Raw genomic sequence first — 17,812 nt, 5'->3', positions numbered from 1 at the left:
TGGGACATTACTACTAATTCAAAGAAACAAAATGTTTAAAAAAGTGTGCTGTGAACCATGATAGGATGACAAATTGGAAAACCTAGATAAAGTGGGCAGATTCCTAGGTATACAAGACTTGATTACAAAGAAATACAAAATTTGAATAGATACAAAACTACTAAGGAAATGGAATCAGTAACTAAAAACCTCTTCATGAAGAAAAGCCCTTGTCTTGTTGGCTTCACTAGTGATTTAGATCAATCATTTATAGAACAAAAATCCTTTCCAAAGTCTACCAAAAAACTGAAGAGAGCAGTTCCAAACTTATTCCATGATGCCAGCATTAGCTCATATCAAAGCCAGAAAAAGAGACTACAAAAACCCATAGACTAAAATCCCTTATGAACACGGATGCAAAACTACTCAGCAACATCCTAGCTAACTACATTCAGCAGCATACTAGCAAGATTACAACCCATGAGCAAGGGGAGTTTATTATTGGAATGCAAGGAAGTTTTAGCATATGGCTGGTTTCAGTGCAGTGGGGTTTAGAACTAATTGATCACAACCAGTATAGATTTCTGTATTCTTTTTCCAGTCTCACTGGTTCACTTAGCTAGCCTTTCTTAACAAAAGTTTTAGCATACGAAAATTAATCAATGCATATGTCACATTAACAACATTTTTAGAAAACATTATCTCGTTAATACGGAAAATGTATTTTACAAAATTCAAAATATTTTATAATAAAACACAATAAATTAGGAATAAAGAAAAACCAACTTTGTAAAATTCACATATAAAAACCCACAGCAAACAACATGTTCTAGAGGAAAAGACCAAAAGTCTTTCCTCCAAACTCTGAAGACAGACAGAATGTCTGCTCTTGCCAACCACTTTTATTCAACACAGTATTACAAGTTTCATTCAGAGAAATTAAAAAAGACAGTGATATAAACTGCATCAAAGTGTGTACAGAAAATATATTCTTATATGTAGAAAATCTTAAAGATTCCACCCAAAAAATGTTAAAACCAATAAATTCAGCAGAGTAGTAGCATACAAAATCAACATAGAAAAATAAACTGTATTTTATGTAGTAATATGAATAATCTGAGAAGAAAACTATGAAAACAATTCAGTTTACAATAGCATCAAAAGAATAAAATACTTAGGATGTAACCAAGAAGTAAAATGCCAATTACTTTTGTGTAGATATCAAAAAATCAATTTTTAAGTTTATGGGGAATCTCAAGGGATGCAAAATTGCAAAAATAATTTTGAAAAAAATATCAAAGTTAGAGAAGTCACACTTAATGATTTCAAAACTTACTACAAAATTCCAAAACAGCATGCTACAAATATACTAATGGAGTCATATAGAAATCCAATATAAATAAATCCTCATATATATGGTCAGATGATTTTTATGGGAAATGAACTGCCTTTACAATTAGTGCTGGGGAAATTGGGTACCCACATGCAAAAGAGTGAAGCTGGGCCCTTAACTTATACCATAAGAAAAAATTAACTAACTGGACCAAAACCTAAATATAAGAGCTAAAACTACAAAATTCTTAGTATAAAATGTAGATAAAACATGTCATAACACTGGATTTGGCAGTGATTTTTTTTAACAGGACACCAAAATATCAAGAAACAAAAGAAAAATAGATAAATGGACTCTATCCAGAATATACAAAGAACAATTCAGCAATAATAAGACAAATAACTTGTTTAAAATATGGGCAAAATAGTTAAACAGACATTTCTCTAAACATTATGTGAAATGGCTAATAAGTCCATGAAAAGGCGCTCAACAAAACTAATCATTAGTAAAATGCAAATATAACCCAAAATGATATATCACTTAATACGCATCAGCATAGCTACTACCAAAAGAAAAAAAAACAAAACAAAATCACAAGTGTTGTTGAGGATATGGAGCAATTAGAACCCTTGTACACTGTTGGTGGAAATGTAAAATGCTGCAGCTGCTATAAAATAACAGCATAGTAACCAAAAAATTTACACATAAAACCACCATATGATCCCGCAATTTCACATCTGTGTATGTAGCAAAAGATGTGAAAGCAAAGACACAAAATAATACACGTACACCTAGGCTCATAGCAGCATTACTCACATCACCCAAAAGGTTTTTGAATAACCCGTGTTGTTTGAATTATCATCAATGAATAAATAGATAAAATGTGATTTATACATACATTGGAATGTTATTCAGTTATGTAAAATAAGGAAATTCTGACACATGATACGTCATGCATGAACCTTAAGGCATTGTGCAAAGTGACATGAGCCAGTCATAAAAGGACAAATATTGTATCATTCCACTTATGAGATACTTAGAGTAGGTAAATTCTAGAAACCCAAGTAGAAGAGTTGTTCCTAGGAGCTGGAGGGGGAGTAACAGGGAGCTTTTATTTCATGTGTATTGTATTTTGGTTTTGGAAGTTGAAAGAAGGTCCCTATGAATGGGAATAATAGTTGCAAAACAATGTGTGTGTAGTTAATTTTTGTCAGCTGCACACTTAAAGTAGCTAAAATGGTTAATTTTATGTATACTTTATCGCAATGTAAAAAATATTTTTTAAATAAAAAAACTATGGCTGTCTGCAATAGCATGAATTAATATCATAAATGTAAAGCTGCATAGAAGAAAGTAGATGTAAAAGTACACATGTTGTATAATTTCACTTATATAAAATCCAGAAAGTGAACACAACTGAGGTTCTGGCTTCCAGTAATAATGAAGTAGAGTAGATTGTTGAATAATATTTCACAGATAACTATAATAAAGCTTAATAAGCTTTATTTTTTGCTACATAGAAACGCACACTGTTTAGAACAACTGAATGAAGATTTTAGCTATGCCACTGTAGAAGAGATAAGGATTGGGGTTTGAATCTATTCAACTTAACTCCCTCTTAAAATATTAATTTTCAAAGAAATACAACAGAATCCAGAGTCCCTGTAGTTCCTATCACACAATTTAAAAATTTATGAGATGCGTGAAGAAGCATGAAACTGTAATCGATTCACAAGATAAAAAGCAGACAATAGAACCTATTCTCAAGAGGTGCAAGATGCTGTAATCGGTAGATAAGATTTGAAAGAAGCTATGGTAAGTATGTTCATGGCGGTGAAGGAAAACAGTCTCATGACAAGTGAACAGATGTGTAACTGTACACTCCCAGTCCTTTGATCACAGGGCTGCGGGACTAAGGAAGGAAATTAAAGAAAAATAATATTAAAAAGAAAGAGAAATGAGTTTTCTTGTATTAGGCTGACTTGTCCCAGAGGCAGTAATAGGCACAGCCCAGACCCAGGAATAGTCTTGATAATATTATCTAATGTGCTCTGGAGACTCTCCCAACACTCCCCCAACACAGGGAAAAGAAAAACAAATTTCCTTTGTTTTATGGAATGAGTTTACAGATTCTTGTTCTCTGTAACTAGTGACTTCAAGTATTCTGTTTTATCGAAGAAGTACAATGAAAGCCATGAGAAGCCTGAGTAGGCTGAACTACAGCTGTTTGGGCACCATAGTGAGGGTTATAGGATAAGCCCATGCCCAGGGAAACCTAGAAAATGGACATGTGGGTTGCTTGGCAACGGTCATGTGCAATCCTGTCTTTGTCCTGCCTCTGAATTCCTGCTTTCACGCCACTGTAAGCTTGCTTCAAGCTAGCCCACCCCATTTTGTAAAGCGTGTATAAAAGTCAGGTGCTGTCTTTGTTCCGGGCCCAGTCTTTTTGACGTGAGTCAGCTGGTCCTGAGTGCACTCAATAAAGATTCTCCTGTTTCAACCTGAGGTCTGTGTCATCCTCCTGAATCCCTCAACAGGACAATTCCAGCATGCACCAGGTTCAAGGGACGGTGGGCGGCACTGAAGGAAAAGGGGCGGGGGGTGGGGGGTGTACGGCTGTGAGCACCTCTTGGGCTTGCTGGGAGATGTAGTCTTAAAAAGACTCCCAGCCCCTTGGTCACAGGGCTGCAGCACCACAATCCCAGCATACAACGGAATCAGGCACAGTGCGCGTCGCTAGAGGAAGAGGTAGAGCTGTGCATGACTCGCTGGGCTTGCTGGAAAATGTAATCTCATGAACACTCCTTAGTGAACAGTGCGCGTCACTGGAGGAAAAGGCGGGGCTGTGCAGGCCTTGCTTTACTTGCTGAGAGATGCAGTCTCATAAACACTCCCAGACCTTTGGTCACAGGGCTGCAGGATTACATTTCCATCATGCACAGGGATCAGGGATCGTGCGTGTGCCTGGATGAAGAGGTAAAGCTTTGTGTGCCTCCTTTGGCTTGCTGGGAGATGTAGTTTCATAAAGTCACCCAGATCTTTCATTACAGGGCCGCAGAACTACAATCCCAGTCTGCACAAGATCAAGGATAATGCGCATTACTGGAGGATGAGGTGGCATTGTCCACGGCTCGCTGGGCTTGGTGGGATATGTATTCTCATAAATACTCCAAACCCTTTGGTCACAGGGCTGCAGGACTACAATCCCAGCCAGCACCGGGCTCAAGGAAATTGCGCGTCACTGGAGGAAGAGGCGGGGTTGTTTGTTGCTTGCTGGGAGATGTATTCTCATAAACCCTCCCAGCCCTTTCGTCACAGGGCTGAAGGACTACACTTCTAGCCCCAGCATACACTGGGCTCAGGGACAGCGCATGTCACTGGAGGAAGAGGGAGGGCTGTGCGCTTCTCACTATGCTTTTTTGGGAGATGCAGTCTCATTAACACTCCTAGCCCTTTGGTCATAGAGCGCCAGGACTGCAATCGCAGCATGCACCCAGCTCAGGGACAGTGCGCTAGTCACTGCAGGAAGAGGCAGGGCTGTGTGCAACTCCTGGGAGTACTGGGAGATGTATTCTCATAAACACTCCCAGCCCTTTGGTCGCAGAGCTTCAGGACTACAATCTTAGCATGCACCTGTCTCAGGGACAATGAGTGTCACTGGAGGAAGAGGTGGGGCTGTGTGCGCCTCCCTAGGATTGCTGGGAGACGTATTCTCATAAACACTCCCAGCCTTTTGGTCAAAGGGCTACAGGACTACAATCCCAGCATGCGCCAGTCTCCGGGGTAAGTCATAGCCCTGGAAGAAGGGGCAAAGTGGTACATGCCCCCACCAAATATGCTGGGAGCTGTAGTCCGTTAAGTGCTCTCAGCCTATTCATCGGTAGGCTTTAGAACTATAATCCCAGCATGTGGGATCCGGGGTGCGTAGCCCTAGAGGGAGGGACAGAGCGGTGTGGACTTCCCAGTGTCGAAAGCATTGCTGAGTTCTTATGCTATGCCGACTCTTTTCCACTGAGAGTGAGTACAGAGGTGGACCTGGAGGACAGGTCTGGGCCGAGCATTGAGGAGGGTATTACCCTATGTAGGCACCTTACCTTTGCCCAAATCGGGCGGGTTGTCCTCACCCGATTGGCCCTATTCTTCTCAGGTACCTCTTTCAGCTGCACCCAGGGTTCCTTCCAGAGCATTGCGCCTTCTGCGGCTCATGGCACTGCCTTCCTTCCTAAACTGCTGTGGAAATTGTCCTGATGTCTGAGACACTGTCCATTGTGCCGCAGCCCTCTTTTTTCTCTAGCCAGAGCGCGTGCTCAATCGCTTTTTAGAGAATTCTTCCACCTGGCCTGCTTGTGAACAGCTTCAGAGCTCTGCAGGGGCTGACAAGGGCTGAGCCTTCCTGGAAATGTCACTCTCAAAGTCGCCTTTTTCACGAATGTGAAAGTCGAGGGATCAGGAAGGTTAAATATTGGGTTGCAGAAATTCTAAGAGCAAAAGAGAAAACCCCATTTCCAAGGCATGAGTCTTGTGAGCCATTTTCATCAACCCATTTAAGTGGACAAGCTCCAAAGTGCAACCTGAAGTTGCTGACTGTTAGGCATTTTACACTTAAAATCATCGGTCTCATCCCAAGTCGTGCCTGACTTGCCAGTGTCTCAGACACACAAATGAGACCTGATCCCTCAGGAACAGATAGTGTTCCAGCTTCGTGGGAGCGACTTTTAAGTTGTGGAGCACTTGGGGTCATTTGAAACCCACTATCTTCAGTAGGGACTTTTACTTCTACAGAGCATGTGCATTTTGATTTTATCTGTCCTCAAACTGAACCTTTGCTCATTTTAATAGGAAAAACACATTCCTGGGTGGAATGTCATTGCATGTTAATGAGGCATGCAACATATGCAAAAATATGTACAGCTACTGCACGTGTGCACCCAGAAGACCACTCAAAACATGCCTTCTATAACACTTCTTTCCACCTTCTTATGAATAATCATGTAAAACTCCCAGAAGGAGGGTTTCTCCATTAACAATTAATGCTGTCTCACTCTTATGAGCAGGCTGCCCTGGAATCTCTTTCTCAGACTGTGCCGTCTATTCTGCACTTGATTGTCAACGTATTCTTTTCTTTTTTGTGTGCATTAAATTACTCTATGCTGTACTTCTTTTGCTGCATGTTCCTTATTTAAATTCTTTTAAACTAAGAAGATAAAAACCAAGGTATTACATCAGGCCATCAACATTTCTGATGCCATGGCCCGGAGAGAGCTTTGCCCGCTTCACTAATTTCAGTTTCCCTTTACTTGCAGTGAATACTATGGCACTTCCAGACTACCTGGTGAACCATCGCTGGTTATTCCAGTGCTGTTTCACTGAATTTCTGGGGGAAACGTGATTAAATCACCTATATTCTCTAGAGAGAGAATATATGTCCGCTCTCTTTTTGGCTGCTGCATCTGCACTATCCATAAATACACTCACCGCATGGGTTGCTGTCAACATTTCATATTCGGGCTAGTTTGCTGCTTAGTTTCACATCTTTCTGGCCACACTTCAGACTCAGCTTATTGTTTGCTGTCCCTTCAGCAATACTCGATCGCCACCTAGTGGCTATTGTACTTTATTTTCTGGTGAAGTTTTCTGTTTACAATTTTGTTTTGTTTTGTTTTGAGTGGAATATTAAGATAACCTTGTCCCTTCAGGCTTTATGCATTTCCGAGCTCCTTGAAATTGTTCTTCAACAGGTTTTCTTTGCGGAACAAAAGATGCACAGTCATGTAGATGCCCGGTCGTGGGGTTTGAATCTGAGCATTGCAGGTGTTATAATTGGGCATCTTAAATGGCAAACCAGTCAATTAGGGAAAGGCATGTCAGACAGACATCTGTCCCCCAGCCAGCAGTGGGGGTCATCTGGGCAGGGCTGAAGGTGTCCACCGCTGGTGAGAGCTAGGACGGTGTATGGCAAATGCCTATGACCTCCTAGAGCTTCAGTTAATGGGGTCTCGAGGGGATGGGCTGGACACCTTGGTGGTTCCACTTGTCCCATTGTGATGCCCATGGCCTCCTGGACTTTAGTACAAGTTCTGACGTTGCAAGATTCTCTTGGCACCATGGGAGTCGCTTCCTCTACTGTCATTGAAACACCCCTGGGATGTATATTTAAAAATTGAAACAGCTTTTGGCTAGATGAACCAAAAAAAAAAAAAAACTTATCTTCTTTGTATTACTATTTAGCTTGCATAGAGATTAGCTGACAAAACATGGCTGGAGAATGAGACTGTGAACTTTAACACCCTCCTACAGCTACATCTTTTCTGTTGAAATCAGGGAAAATGGTTTGAAATATCCTATGTGCAAACCTTTATGGTCTGACAAAAACCCCAGCTCTATGCAACACCTGTGGGCTAAAGCCTAGTAAGCCACAAAGCCCCTCAGAAGCATTAGAAGATCATCTCTTATTAAGGGGAAGGAGCCCCAGACCCAACAGCCCAACACCAGCTCCAGATAGGGGCCCTCAGGGGCCTACACCTCCTTTAGAATCCGCAGCATCCCCACACTATCAGAGTCTTCTGTAGAATCTAAGCTTGTTTCACCTCCTCCTTACGCTCCTCTCTATCAGCCTTTGGCAGGTACAATAGAGACCAGCCCAGCTGCAGTTACTCGCGGTGGAGCTTCACATCATGCAGTGCCAGAGAATTTGATCCCCTTACAGAAAGACTCAAATGGAGAGAGGACCATCAGAGTGCTTGTTCTCTTCTCAATAAATGATCTAATCCAATGCAAGCAACAGCTCTGATGGCTCCCAGAGAACTTTAGCGCATTTACTGAAGCCTTCCAGGCTCTAACTTTGACCACCATTCAACTTCACCATCCATAAATGGACCCAGTCACCGCTGACCACTTAGCCACACAAAACTTTGCTTATTGGCAAAAAATAGAAAAGACTTAAAACTTTTGCTGCTTTCACCATTTTAATGCTGAATTCCTTTGCAGCACAAATGTCACCATAAGATGGAGCCTCGGGAATCCAGTGGAAACTATTTCAGAAAACCTCAATGGATCACCGACAAGCAGCAGAGGGCCTCAATAGACTTCAACAACGTCTGGACTCCACGGCCACTATAGTCCGACAAAACTAAAGAACCTGGGATCTTCTCCCAGCCAGGCAAAGAGGAACATGTTTATATCTAAAAGAAGAATGCTGTTTTTGAGATCAATCAGTCTGGTTTAGTCCAGGAAAATATTAAAAATATCATCACCCAGGCAGGCAAAACTGAATCCCTAGGAACTTCCATGGGAACATGAAAGCGATGTCCATTGTCTGCCTTGCTCTCTTTAATAGTATCAGCCATTATTATACTTTCAGCTTTTACTTTTGTTCCCATTTTGTTTAAAATGTTAACTGATTTCTTGCTTTCTTGCTTACAGCAACTCCATGTTTGCATGATGGTTTTGCAAGGCTTTCAACCTTTGGTTGCCAACATCTTGCCCACTGGTTCCACGAACGACATGGTTTACACCCTGTTAGATCACACAGGAAGAAACTTTAAGGCCCAGGCTAGGCAGAAGTAACACCCACTCAGCAGGAAACAGCTCCAGAAAAAATGGCCTAACCCCTCAACCTCCAATGTGATTATTGCCCTAAAATCTCTTAGGGGGAAATTGAGGGAGAATAGATAGTCCAGAAAATGACCATGATCTTGGGATATAGAAACCGTGGTGACTGTACAGCCAACACAATAAGCCTTAGCATTCGCATTGTAATTGGGCTTATTCAAGCAAAGCTATCCTCATTAAGGACTTTCTGTTCTAGAGAGCACGTGCATTTTGATTTTACCTGTCCTCAAACTTAACATTTGCTTATTTTAATAGCAAAAAATACACCGCCTAGCCAGGCATGGTGGCTTATACCTGTACTCCCAGCACTTTGGGAGGCTGAGGAAGATGAATCACTTCAAACCAGAAGCTCGAGACTAGACTGGCCAACATAGTGAAACCCTGTCTCAACTAAAAATACAAAAATTAGCGGGGTATGGTAGTGCATGCCTGTAATCCCAGCTACTCAGGAGGCCGAGGCACGAGCATGGCTTGAACTCAGGAGGCGGAAATTGCAGCAAGCAGAGATCACACCACTGCACTCCAGCCTGGGCAACACGGCGAGACTCTGTCTCAAACAAACAAACAAACAAACAGAAATACACTCCTGGGTGGAGATCTAAGATGCTAATAACCATGCAACATATGAACAAGCATGTACAGCTACAGCGCATGTGCACCCAGAATACCACAGAGAACATGCTTACTAGCAACTCCTCTTCCCTCCTCCTTATTAATAATAATGTAAAACTCCCATAAGGGGGTTTTTCCAGCGACAATCCACGCTGTCTCACTCTTATGAGCAGCCGCCCTGGAGTATTTCTCTCAGGGTGTACTGTATTCTGCACTTAACTTTCAAATATGTTATTTTCCAATAAATTATGCTGTACTTTTTTCTTTGTGTCTCTTGTTTAAATTCCTAAAAACTAAGAAGACAAGAACAGAGGTATCACATCAGCTGTCAACACAGCAATAAGTCAGCCTCCTTCTTGTAAGCATAGCCCATGCAGAAAAGGAGAGTCGCATCACCTAGGTGCTGGATCCAGAGATGTCACAATTTATCTCATGCACAAAGTTAAGGTCATTGAGGTGAGTCATATTAAATAGTTTATGGGCCCAGGGATATGTGTCAATGGCTTCTGTGAGCAGAGATCAGGCAGCATAATCACATAACCGGTGTGCTGGACACAGCGATAAGCCACCCTTTCATCTGTGGGCATGACCCAGGCAAGAAAGAAGAGCCACAGCATTTAGGTGCTTGCTGCAGAGGTACTTAACAATCTCTCTTATGGGCAAAGCTCGGGTAAGAGTGAAGAGTCACATCTCCAAGGTGATTCATGTAGAAATTTGTCACAAGAAACTTTTTAGGCAGGGCCCATGCTGGATCTTCTTATCTTCCAGATGTTAGGTCCAGGGATACGTCAGAATACCCAAAATACACAGGGCTCAGTCAATAAAGGAGAGTCACATCACCCAGGTGCTGGGTCTAGACATATGGCACATCTCTTTTGTGGGGAAAGCTCAGGTAAAAAAGGAAGGTCACATTAAACAGTTGATAGGACCAGAGATATGTCATATTGCCTCCTGCTTGAAGTGTCTAGGCCAAAAACTCACATCACCTTGGTGCTAGGCCCGTGTTCACATATAAACATTCAACCAGAGTTGAAATGTTGGTTCGTTTCTAAACTCAGCTCATAGGTAAGGGAGAACTCTCCTATCCTGACCTAGTTAGTTGTAATGATGTTCACTCTCATCCCTGGACTTAATGCTACAAGTACTATCATGGGTCCCTACCAGCAGGAAGTTCTCAAAGTTGATTACAACTCTCATTCATACTGTATAGGGCCATTGGGTAGTACACCGAGCGTGCTAACTGGGCCGAGCACACAGGTAAGATTGTGACACTCATATGCACACCCAGACAACAGTAACTATTGTCATCCTCTCACAGGAACACAGGTCAGTCTGCAGAGGAATTGAGGCTGTCATGCACAAATCCAGTCTGCTGCTGAGACGGTTATTCATGGGCTTAGACCCAACATACAGGAGGTGTTGAATGTCATGCCTACAACTGAGACAGCTGTGGGATTCTTAATCTCATTCCTGGACCATTCTGCAGCTTTCATTGTGAAATTTGCCGGTGCCTAGCACCTGAGTCACTTGACGGGCCCGCATGGACCCAGCCCACAGGATATTAACCTATTGCTGGATCCAGTACATTGAGGATGTAACTCTATTCTTTTTCCTTGGCACTGCCCACAGTGAGCATTTTGACATATCGCTAGACCTTGCACCCAGGTGATGTGGTGCTGCCCACAGGAAGCGTTGTTATATACAGCTTGGCCTCGCACCGAGATTATGTGACTCTCCTACTGGTTCACTGCCCATATGGGACACTGTGTTATATGGCTGGGTCCACTACTCAGGCGATGTAACTCCCCTGCCTGGGCCCTGCCGTACAGGGTCATTGTGACATATCTCTGTGCTCATCAGCCAGGTGATGTGATTCTCTTCTCCTGCCTGGTCCCTTTACACAGAAGGGATTGTGACACGTTGCTGGGCTTAGCACCAAGTTGATGTTGACGTGAATCTTCTGCCTGGATCGAGTTCACAGAAGCCATCGTGACATACCTTTGGGTCCATCAACTATTTGATATGACTCTCCTCTCTTACCTGAGCGTTGCCCATAAGAGAGATTGCGACATATCCCTAAGTCTAGCACCGGGATGATGTGACTCTTCTCCTTGCCTGGGTCACGCCCACAGAAGGAAGTGTGACTTATAACTGGGCACAGCACATGGGTGATGTGATTCTTCTGCCTGGTCCCTACATACAGGAGTCATTGTCAAATGCCTCTGGGCCCATCATCTAGACTATGTGATTCTCTACTTCTTCCTAGGGCCTGCTAACAGTGAGGACTGTGACATATTACTTTGCCCAGTACCTACATCATGTGACTTTTCTCTCATGTCTGGGCTCCGTCTTGGAGATGAATGTGACACATAGCTAGACCTAGCCCCTAGCTTATGTAACTTCTCTTTTTTCAAAATCCTACCCACCAGGGGCATTGAAACATCTCTCTGGGCACTTCACTTAGGTAATGTTACCCTGTTGCCTGGAGCCTCCCCTCAAGGGGTATTGTGACATATTGCTGGACCTAGTACCTATGTGATATTACTCTCCTTTCTTGCCTGGGTCTTGTATACATTGTGTATTATAATATATGGCTGGGTTCAATGACTAGGTGATGCAACTCTCATGCATAGGCCGTACTCACAGGGACATTATGACATTTCTTTAGCTCTGACTCTCCTCTTTTTCCTTAGCCCTGCCAAAAAGGGAGGTGGTGACATATAACTGGACCTAGCAACGAGCTAATATGAGTCTCCTCTTTTGCCTGCACCCAGCATATTTTGGGTATTGTGATGTATCCTTTGTCTCAACACCTGCAGGATGAAAGGCTCCTGCCTGAGCTCAGCCATCTGTCAAAATTGTCATTCTCCCACACGAACATGGAACATAAATGAGGTTCTAAAACTCACACCCAGAGGCAGTCAAAAGTTGGAAAATTGGCTCTTATAAGTGGATATTGTCCTTAAGTGGGTTTGTGACTTCCTGACCAAGATCCAAAACACTTCTGAGGCTGTGACTACACTAAGATAACTCAGTTTTCAAAAGGGATTAAGGCTCTCATGGAAAAAACCCATTCCTCCATTGAGATTGTGACTTATGCACATAGATGCAACATACAGGAGGCATTCACTCTCATATCCAGAACTGGCACTTATGAGGGATTGTTAATCTCATCCATGGACTTTCCTGCAGGTGTGATTCTGACGTACATCTCTAGCCAGCTCCTGAGTGATTTGACTTTTTTGCCTGGGTGTAGCCCACAGATGAGATTGTGGTATATCCTTGAATCCAGCATCTAATTAATATGCTTCTATTCTCCCGTCTTGGCACTGCCCATAAAGGGTATCCTCACCTAACACGGGTCCTGGCACTTTGTTATATGACTCTGTCCTGTGCTTTGCCCACACGAGCCATTGTGACATATTGCTGGGTCCAACACCCAGGTGATGTAACTCTTGTCTAAACTTTGCCTACAGGGGGCATTGTGACATATCTGTGCACTGATCACCCAGGTGATGGGACTCTCTTGTCCTGCCTGATGGCTGTTCACAGCTGGGATTCTTACACATCGCTGGGGCAGACTCTAAGTAATGTGACTGTCTTTTTATTGAACACTACCCACAGGAGGCATTGCAAAATATCTATGGGCCTCTCACTTAAATGATATGACTCTTTTCCTGGGCTCGTTTCTCAGGGGTATTGTGACATATGACTGACTTCAGCATGGAGGTGATGTGAGTTTCTTCTACTGCTAGGGTTCTGACCAAAGAGAGATTACAATATATCACCGGGCCCAGCACCTGGGTGATTTGACTCTCCCCTCTTGGCTGGGCCCTGCATATATTGTGTATTGTGACATATCACTGCGTCCAACAACTAGGTAATGTGACTCAGCTGCATGGGCCATTTCCACCTGGGTATTATGATGTATCTTTTTGTTCATCACTTAGGTGATGCAACTATCCTCTTTGCCTTGGGCCCCGCATAATTTAGTTATTGTGTTGTATCACTGGGCCAATCGCCTAGACAATAGGAATCTTCTGCCAAGGCCGTGACTACTGGGGACCTTGTGACATAGCTCTGCATTTATCACCTAGAAAATTTGATCCCCCCCATTTCTGCCTAAGGACTGCTCACAAGAAAAATTTAGCATATTTCTGGGCTGAGCAAACAAGTGATGTGTTTCTCCTGCCTGTGCCTTTCTCACAGGGAAAATTGTGACATATCACTGGGCCCAGAAGCCAGGTGAGGTGACTCTGCTGCATGTGTCGTGCTTTCCGGAGGGAGCACGAACATATCCCTGGCAGAACACCTAGCGATGTGACTTTCTTGCCTTGTCCTTGTCCTCAGGGGAGAATGTGACATATCGCTGACACAGACCCAGGTGATGAGACCCTCCTGCTTGCTGACTACTGAAATGTGAGATTGTCACATATATTTTGGCCTAGCATGTAGGTGTGATGATGACATTCATACCTTAAACCAACCAATAGGAGAGATACTTTGTCTTATAGCCAGGCTTTACAAAACGTGCAAAATTATGGGTCTTCTCTTACTATGAAGGTCAGAGAAAATAAGCACTCTTGCATATCATGTAAAGCACTCAGATGGTACAGTGTCATCACAGGGCCCAGAACACAGGTGAGATTGTGTTCTCTGTGTGCACACCCACCAATCATCAGAATTGTCACTCTTACACAGGATCAGATTGTGGAGGTCCTAAATCTCATAATCTCATACCTGAATGCAGTCCACAGTTGGAATTATAACTTTCATATGTGAACATCCAGTCACAGTTGCGATACTGACTTATTTCTGAACCCAGTTTACAGCCAAGTAAAGATCCTCTTATCTGGATCCAGCCAGCTGGAGAGATGTTGACTCTCATACCTGGACTTATTGCCACAGGTATGATCATAGGTTCATATCATCATGAAGACCTCAGAGTGGATTATGTTTAATGCATACTGTACAAGGCCCATAGGAGGTACATAGTGTCCTAACAGGACCCAGCAAACAGGTGAGATTCTAACATTCATTCACACTCTGTTAACAATAAAAGTTACCATCCTCAAAAATGAGCACAACCGGCCGGGCGCCATGGCTGAGGCCTGTAATCGCAGCACTTTGGGAGGCCGAGGCGGGTAGATCACGAGATCAGGAGATCAAGACCATCCTGGCCAACATGGTGAAACCCCGTCTCTCTACTATTTATTTATTATTATTATTTTGAGACAGAGTCTTGCTCTGTCACCCAGACTGGAGTGCAGTGGCACCATCTAGGCTTACTGCAACCTCCGCCTCCCAGGTTCAAACAATTCTTTTGTCTCAGCTTCCCGAGTAGCTGGGACTACAGGATCATGTCACCATGCCCAGTTAATTTTTATATTTTTGGTAGAGACGGGGTTTCACCATATTGATTAGACTGGTGTCAAACTCCTGACCTCAAGTGATCCACCCACCTCGACCTCCCAAAGTTCTGGGATTACCGGCATGGGACACTGCGCCAGGACACCCCGTCTCTACTAAAAATGCAAAAATTAGCTAGGCATGGTGGCATGCACCTGTAATCCCAGCTACTCAGGAAGCTGAGGCAGGAGAGTCGCTTGAACCCAGGAGGCAGAGGTTGCAGAGAACCGAGATCGTCCCACTGCACTCCAGCCTGGCGATAGAGTGAGACTCCATCTCAAGGGAGAAAAAAAAAAGAAAGCAAAGAGGAAAGAAAGAAAGAAAGAAAGAAAGAAAGAAAGAAAGAAAGAAAGAAAGAAAGAAAGAGAAAGAAAGAAAAAGAAGAAAATTGACTCTCATATATGGATCTTTTCCACAGGTAGGTGGGTGACTCTCAAACCAAAATTCATTACATCTGTGAGACTGTAACTCTCCTAAGGGGACACGGTCAGCCAGAGAAGACTCATTTATGAATCCAGTTCACTGTTGAGATTGAGACTGGTGTACTTAGGCCCAACATGCAAATTCTCATACCTGGAATCCGGACATGTGTGGAGTTGTTCATCTCATCCCTGTCGCTTTCTGCAGGTGTGATTGTGACATACATCTCTGCCCAGCTCCCGAGTATTTTAGCTCTCTTTCCTATGCCCAGCTCACAGATGGGATTCTGATATATCACTGAAGCCAGCACCTAGGTGATGTGACTCTTATCTCCTGCCTTGGTGCTGCCCACAGGGGACATTGGGACATATCACTTGGCCTTGCCCCTAGGTAATGTAAGTTTTCTGTCTTGCATTAGTGCTACTCACCGGGGCGTTGTGATGTATTTCTGGGTCCCACTTCCAGGTAATGTGACTCTTCTGCCGGTGCCCTGTCCACAATGGCCATTGTGACATACTGTTGCATCCAAAACCTAGATGATCTACCTCTCTTTCCTGAGCTTTGCCTAAGGGGACATTGTGAAATATCTATGTGCCCATCACCCCTGTGGTGTGATTTTCTTCTGCTGCCTAGTCCCTGCTTAAAGAAGGGATTGTGACATATCACTGTGCCCAGCACCTAGCTCATGTTACTCTTCTTTTGTTTTTTAGGATTTGTTTGGAATGAGATTGTGATACATTGGTGGGTCCATCTCCGAGGTGACATTACTCTGTTGACTTTGCCCTGAAAGCAGAAAGCACTGTGACACATTATTAGGCCCATCTCCTGCCTGAACCCTGCCTACAGCAATTTGTAACATATGGCATTGGGACATATCTCTGAGCCCATCAACTATTTGATAAAACTCTTCTTTTTTAACAAAGGCTTTGCCTATAGGAGAGATTGTGACTAATTCTGAGCTCAGAAAATAGGTGATGTTTCTTTAGTTTTTTTGCTTGAGCCCCACACTGTGATGTATTTCTGGTCCCAACAACTGAGGGAAGAGAATCTCCTGTCTGGGTCTTGCCTACAGGGAGCCTTGTGAAATCTTTCTGCGTTCATCACCTTAAATATGTGACCCTCATCTTCTGCGTGGCCACGTTTACAGAAGGGACAGTGGGTTATTCCTAGACCCAGCACACAGGTCATGTGATTCTGCATCCTGGTCTCTTCAGAGGGGTCATTTTGACGTATCTCCAGACTCATCAACTAGATGATGTGACACTCCTCTTCTCCCTGAAACCTATCCATAGTGGAGATTGTGAAATACAGCCTGGCACAGCACCTACATGATGGTACTCTCTTCTCATGCCTGGCTGCTGCCCACAGGGGTCATTGAGACTTATAGCTGGGTACAGTCTTCAGGTGATGTAACTCTCCTGTATTTTGGGGCCCACATACACAGGGCATTACCATATAGCTCTGCTCCTCAGACCTAGGTGATGTGACTCTGCTGTCTGTTACCTCCTCTTAGTGGGTATTGTGATATATTGCTGGGCCCAGAACCGAGGTGATGTGGCCTTTTCTCTTGCCTGGGCCCTGCATACATGGTGTGTGGTAACATATATCTGGGTTGAACACATACGTGATGTGACTATTCTGCATAGGTCTTGCCAACAGGGGTATTATGACATACCTTTCTATTCATTGCCTAGGCGATGTGACTCTCCACTCTTATCTGGGCCCTTCCAAAAGAGGGGATTGTGACATATCAGTGACCCTACCACCAAGGTGATGTGACTGTTCTCTTTTGCCTGGGTTTGCATATTTTGGGTATTGTGACATATCCCTGGGCCCAACACTTAGGGGATAAAAGGCTTATTCCTCTACCTTACGCACAGAGAAACTTGTGAAGTTTTTCTGCATTCATCAATAAGGAGATGTGACTCTCCTACCTGCATCCTGACCACAGAGAGGATTGTGACATATTGCTAGATCCAGCACCCAGGTGATGTGACTCTGCTGCCTGGTTCCTAATTTAAGGAGTGGATTGCAACATACCCATGCCTGAGCATTCAGGTAATGTGTCTCTGTTCCCTGGTCCCTGTTCTCAGGGAAGCGACATATCACTGGCCCAGCGTCCAACTGATTTTACTCTCCTGCTCTCTTCCTATATGCAGGTGTAATTGTGATATATATCTTGGAACACAACACACAGGTGCAATGATGACATTCATATGTCAAACCAGCCAATAGGAGAGATCCTGCTTCTCCTACCGACACTTAGGGAAATGAAAAAAAATACAAATCCCTGGGTCTCCTCGTTAAGATCATCCACTCTCTCACATGTTACATAAAGCCCTCAGGTGGTACAGAGTCTCATCACAGGGCCCAGCACACAGGTGAAATTTCTTTCTCATATGCACCCCCTGCACCCTCCTGGCCATTATGATTTTCACCCTCACATAT

The 17,812-nt window shown here is 43.6% G+C and overlaps 1 long non-coding RNA gene across 2 annotated transcripts; it reads left to right on the top strand.

Annotated features, from left to right (window-relative positions):
- The first annotated feature begins 4,626 nt into the window (after positions 1-4,626).
- Positions 4,627-9,797, top strand: LOC129530550 (uncharacterized). 2 transcript variants are annotated; one of them, XR_010133169.1, is made up of 2 exons: positions 4,627-5,095; positions 8,300-9,797. It is a non-coding gene; the product is annotated as an uncharacterized lncRNA (long non-coding RNA). The 2 variants fall into 2 exon arrangements; XR_008675887.2 differs by lacking the exon at positions 4,627-5,095 and adding an exon at positions 5,121-5,329.
- The last annotated feature ends 8,015 nt before the right edge of the window (positions 9,798-17,812 follow it).

This window comes from Gorilla gorilla, chromosome 23 (genome assembly GCF_029281585.2).
Source record: "Gorilla gorilla gorilla isolate KB3781 chromosome 23, NHGRI_mGorGor1-v2.1_pri, whole genome shotgun sequence".
NCBI lineage: Eukaryota > Metazoa > Chordata > Mammalia > Primates > Hominidae > Gorilla > Gorilla gorilla.
The sequence above is the reverse complement of the archived record's forward strand: the minus strand, read 5'-3'. Positions and strand labels throughout refer to the sequence as shown.